Consider the following 6,206-nt stretch of genomic DNA (forward strand, 5'->3'; position numbering starts at 1 on the left):
AGCTAGCGGGGGAGGGTGCGGGGGGGGGGGATCGAGATCGAGATGAAGGGGGATAGTGATCGAGATTTAAAAATATTCATCAAATTTGAAAAAATATTCATGAATTCGAAAAGTGCCCATGAAATTTAAAAATATTCATGAGTTCAAAAAATGCCCATGTAATACAATCGAGAAATGAAGACTACGATTTAAATACAATCAATCTTAGCTAGCTAGCTATCTGTTCACAATCTTCTTGCCCTTCTTTTTTGCAAATGGAGTTCTTCTGTGGAACGGACATCCTTTAGGTAGGGTGGTCCTGCTTCTTCTTGTGGTGTATGCTGCTACTTCATCGTCGTCGTCATGTTCGATCTTCGGGTCGCCGTACTTGTCGAAGTCTTGCTCATTGGCTACTCCATCCATTCCGATGATCTTCCTTTTGCCTCTCCTCACGACAACGCGACTAGGCTTTGACGGGTCAGTAATGAAGAAGCATTGGTCCACTTGGGAAGCCAGTACCCATGGCTCATTTTTCACGGTGACGTTTGCGCCCGCGGTCTTGGATTTGGCTTCGGGTATAACCATGGTGGTGAAATACCGGTCTTCTTTTAGGACGCTCTTGGCCCATCTGACACGGAACATCGGGACCTTCTCTCCAGCGTAGCTCAGCTCCCAGATCTCCTCGATCCTTCCGTAGTATCTTTCCTTGTCGTTACCGGTGTAGGATTCCATCATTACCCCGGAGTTCTGATAACCATCGCTCTTCATGTCCTTGTCCTCGGTGTAGAATGTGTAACCGTTGATATCGTACGCCTCATAGGTCATCAGGTTGTGCTCGATGCCCTGTGACAAGGCGAATATGAGTTGTTCTTCCGCGGAAGAATCTTCATGTAAAGGGTACGACAAAAGCTTCTGCTTGAACCAACGCGTGAAACATGAGTTGTGCTCTTTGAGTATATCTCCGTCCGTCCTCTGTTGGCCTCGGTCATTGTACGTCTTCTCAATAAAGGTTTTGTGCTCTACCACCCAAGGATCGACCACGTCTATGTGTTGTAGCGCGACTAGGTTTGCTCTTTCAAAGTCGGCGAGTCAACCCTCGAAGTCGACATGCATTTCGCGGCGACCCTCACGGTGACCCCATCCAGCGAGCCTGCCGAGGTGCCTGTTGACGGGCAGACCAACGGGGTTCTCGATGCCTAGATAATTCGTGCAGTAGGAGATGCACTCTTCGGTCAGAAAGCCCCTGGCTATACTTCCCTCTGGACGTGACATGTTGCGAATGTATCCTTTGATGACACCATTCATCCTTTCGAACGGCATCATGCTGTGCAGGAACGTCGGCCCGAGTTGGATGATATCCTCCACGATATGGACCAGCAGATGCACCATAACGTCGAAGAATGCGGGCGGGAAGTACATCTCAAGCTCGCATAGTATCACCACGATCTCTTCCTGTAGCCTTCTGAGTTGCCTCACGCCAATCGACATCTGAGAGATGACGTCAAAAAAGTTGCATAGGCCAAATAGCGTTTCACGGACGTGTGCGTCCATGATCCCACGGATTGCAACTGGAAGTATCTGCGTAATCAGCACGTGACAGTCGTGAGACTTCATCCCGCTGAACTTCTGCGTCGCTGGGTCTAGGTATCTGCTTATCTTCCCCGCGTAACCGTAAGGAAGTTTTACTCCTAGGAGGCAGGTGAAAAACTGCTCGATCTCCTCCTAACTTAGAGTGAAGCACGTGGGAGGGTAGTCATTTCCGGTATTCTTGGCCTTTTTGCCTTTGCGACAACTTTCTGTGTCCTGCTTCGCCTCATCATCATCATCATCATCATCATCATCATCATCATCATCATCATCATCATCATCATCATCATCATCATCATTAGCGTGAAGCTCCTGCCTGATGCCCATTGATTTCAAGTCTGCCCTTGCTTTCGGCCCATCTTTGGTCCTCTCTGGCATGTTGAGCAGGGTACCAAGCAGACTCTCGCACACGTTCTTCGTGATATGCATGACATCAAGGCTGTGAGGCACACGGTGGATCTTCCAGTACGGCAAGTCCCAGAAAATAGACCTTGTTTTCCATACCTTCAGCAGCGGCTCTCGCACCTTTCGCTTCTTTCCCGGCTCTGGCGCCTTTTGCTTCTTTCCCGACAGTGGACAGTCTTTCCAATTTTTCAACAGCTCATCTATTTCCTCGCCGCTCCTCGTACACGGGCGTTTTCGGGGTTCGGTTTCACCATCGAACAGATCCTTGCGTTTCCTCCACGTGTCATCGTTGCGAAGCCACCTTTGATGTCCCATGAACACGGTTTTCAAAGACCCGGGATCTCTATCTAGCTGGCGATACGTTGTGTCATCCATGCACCTTACGCATCCAGAAAATCCATGGACTACCTGCCCCGCGAGATATCCGTAACCGAGATAGTCGTGCACCGTCGTGAGCAGTGCGGCTCTCATAGGGAAATATTCTTTCTCTGCGGTGTCCCATGTATTAGCTGGCATTTTCCATAGCGTCTCTAGCTCCTCCTTCAGCAGCCCCAGATACAGATTGATATCGTTCCCTGGTTGTTTCGGCCCTTCAATTATCATACTCATGTGAATGTACTTCCTCTTCATGCACAACCAGGGGGGGGGAAGGTTGTACATCCACACAAACACAGGCCAGGTGCTATGTGTGCTTCTCTGGCTGCCAAACGGATTGACTCCATCGGTGCTCGCGCCCAACACGATGTTCCTTGGATCCTTCCCAAATTATGGGTATTCGAAGTTCAACGCTTGCCACTGGCTCGCATCCTTAGGGTGACTCAACATCTTGTCTTTTTTATTTATCTCCGGATCATTTCCGTCATCTTCCCGCTTCTTCTCCTCCCTATCTGCGTGCCAACGCAGGAGCTTTGCTACCTTAGGGTCCGCGAAATACCACTGCAGACGAGGAGTGATCGGTAAGTACCACACCGATTTTCGAGGAGCTTTCTTCCTCTTCTTGTATTGAGTGACGCCACACACCGGACATATGGTAGACTCCACGTGCTCGTCCCGATAAATGATACAATTGTTCATGCACACATGGTATTTCACGTGCGGTAAATCCAGAGGACACACGATTTTCTTCGCCTCCTTGAAACTGGTCGGGCACTTGTTCCCCTTGGGAAGACGTTCGTGCCAGAATGACATGCTCTCGTTGAAGCATGCATCGGTCATTTTGTGTTTTACCGTCATCTCCAGAGCCATGAGCGTTACTTTCAGGCGGGTATCCTCGGGCCTGCATCCTTCATACAATGGAGTAACCGCGTCTATCTCCACTTGATCCAGCTTGGCTTTCTCTCGGGCGACAGCTCTTGCGTTATCCATCTGCTTGAGAAGCAGCTTTTGAATATGAGGGTCCTGCACCCAGCCTCCATCGTCGTCTGCTCCGGCATCTTCATCTTCATGATCATGCCCTTCGTCTTGATCTTCCTCATCATCATGTACGACATCTTCTACATGATGACTGTGTACAGCATCACCGTCGTGATCATGTCCTGGAGATTCTTCGTCTTCTCGCCCGCCCTCGCCGCGGTGGTACTTGTCTTGTTGCCCTTACTCATTTCTTGCCCAGCCCCCATGGACGACTTCATAGTCATCTTCATCACCTTGCCACCGATAGCCATCCATGAAACCACGCAAGAGCAGGTGGTCCCGCACCTGCCCGGAATCCGGGTCCGCAATAAGGCTCTTCAGCTTGCATCTTCAACACGGACATCTTATCTCCGTCTCGTTCTTTTGAAGCATCTCGGCCTTCGCGGAGCTCAAAAACCTATTCATGATGCCTTCAGTCATCGTCCGGACCATGGTCGCCTGCGGGGTAGAGCAAAACAATATTTTAGAACCAAGAATTTTTTTGGCATGACCTTCCCTAAAAATAGGACCAAAAAGAATGCATAGTGCCAAAATTCTCGCTGAAACGGAAATGAATCAAAACATTCTGGCAAAATATTGGCAACTATCGCATTTCAAATACCGGTACCTTCAAACACAAACATATATGCAACACCACAAACACATGCAACACCACAAACATACATAGATCTAGCTAGGCCACAAAAAGTGCATGTGCACGTTGTTGGAGCGAGCTAGGGAGAAAAAAAGTAGATCTACATCATGAAGATAGATTTCCCCTTACTTACCTATCAAAAAAGGTAATTTCACCACTTAATTTTGATGAATCTATGGTGGAAATGAGGTGAGGAGGAGGAGATGGCCGAAAGCTTGGAGAAGGAGGTGGAGGGAATGAAGTGGGGAAAGTGAGTGGGTAGGTGTGGGGCTGTCCAAAATATCTTGTTGGGGTCCCAGGTTACTAATGGCGCACCACCAACAAATGCGCCATTAGTAACCCTGGTTACTAATGGCGCACCTGCAGGTGGTGCGCCATTAGTAGTTTTGCAAAAAAGTAAATATATATATATACTAATGGCGCACCGGGTAATAGTGCGCCATTACTAGTTTAAACTAGTAATGGCGCACTGTGAAACGATGCGCCATTAGTAGTTTTGCAAAAAAAAGAATAATTTTTTTTACAGTAATGGCACACTGTCTGCTTGGTGCGCCATTACTACTTAGAACTAGTAATGGCGCACTTCGACCTGACGCGCCATTAGTATGTATGGAAAAATGGAAAAATAATAATTTAATACTAGTGGCGCACCCTGTTTCTGGTGCGCCATTAGTGTCTTCCACACTAATGGCGCATCACCAACCAGTGCGCCATTAGTATATAGTAGTGGCGCACTGCTTCCATGGTGCGCCATTAGTATCAATCCTATCTATAGCCCTTTTCCTAGTAGTGCCAACTGCAGCCTGGAAATTAAGTGAGGTATTTGAAACATAAATTGGAAGTTAAGTAACTATTTGAAGGAAGTTTTTCATGAATGGTCTGACTGTGGTTATGTTTGTATTGCATTGTTTCTACCCCATACATTTATCAAATACAAACAATAACAATTGACGCAGAAAGCAACTGTAGTCCGGAAGTTAAGCGAACTATTTGAAGGATCTTTTCCCCCAACTATCTACAAATGATTATGTCTATACTGTATTGGTTTTTCCTTGACAAGGTTCATCCCATTAGCTTTATTTGGTGACACATAAGTGAAAGGATCGATATGGTTGACTAGAGGGGGGGGGGTTGAATAGGCAACTACCAATTTTTAGATTTTCTTAACAAATTAGGTTTAGTATAAAATAGGTTGTCTAGATGTGCAACTAGCTGAGAAACCTATATGATGGTAACAACAACAAGTGCAAGCAAGAGATATAACACAATAAAAGCTTGCACAAAGTAAAGGGAAGAGATAACCACAGATGGAGCTGATGGAGACGAGGGTGTGTTACCAAAGTCCTTCCCTTTGGGGGAAGTACGTCTCCGTTGGAGCGGTGTGGAGGCACAATGCCCCCCAAGAAGCCACTAGGGCCATTGTTTTCTCCTCACGCCCTCACGCAATGCGAGATGCCGTAATTCCACTAGTGGTGCCCTTGAAGGCGGAGACCGAACCTTTACAAACAAGGTTGGGGCTATCTCCACAACTTGATTACAGGCTCCCAACGATACCATGGTGCTTCACCATAATGGAATATGGCTCTGAGGTGACCTCAACCATCTAGAGTGCTCAAAAACCCAAGAGTAACAAGATCCGCAAGGGATTAGTGGGGGAATCAAATTTCTCTTGGTGGCAGTGTAGACCCGGGCCTTCTCAACTAATCCCTAGAAAATCAACAAGTTTGATTAGCAGCTCAGAACTCATGACAACTGTTGAATAGAGAAAAGTAAAGTCGGCATCCACCCCAGTCGGCTAAAAACAACTCAGAACATAGGCGTGGTGCCGTTACCAGAGAAAAGTAGATAAGGGCTCATCAAGATCATATTCCAGGTTCACGGGTACTTGTACAGGGCTCACTGTTGCCCTGAATCTTCATAGTCCTTTGTTACACTAAGGTGAATATCTGGCTTCCTTCACATATATCTAAGAATCTGATTCCCGAGGCAGACTTGTGTTCTGACTGATTTTTGCTTCTGAACAAACTTATGTGGATCTGACTCTTGGGAGGCACTGCCATATGCTGTCAATTCACAGTGTAATATCTTGCACCAATGCCGTACTGAGGACGGTTGAATGGCTTATGCTGGAAACCTTCGAGTGTATCTTGCTGAGGAAGACTGGGTATCATGCTGCAGAAGCTTCCCC

This window comes from Triticum aestivum, chromosome 7A, assembly GCF_018294505.1.
Source record: "Triticum aestivum cultivar Chinese Spring chromosome 7A, IWGSC CS RefSeq v2.1, whole genome shotgun sequence".
NCBI classification, from domain to species: domain Eukaryota; kingdom Viridiplantae; phylum Streptophyta; class Magnoliopsida; order Poales; family Poaceae; genus Triticum; species Triticum aestivum.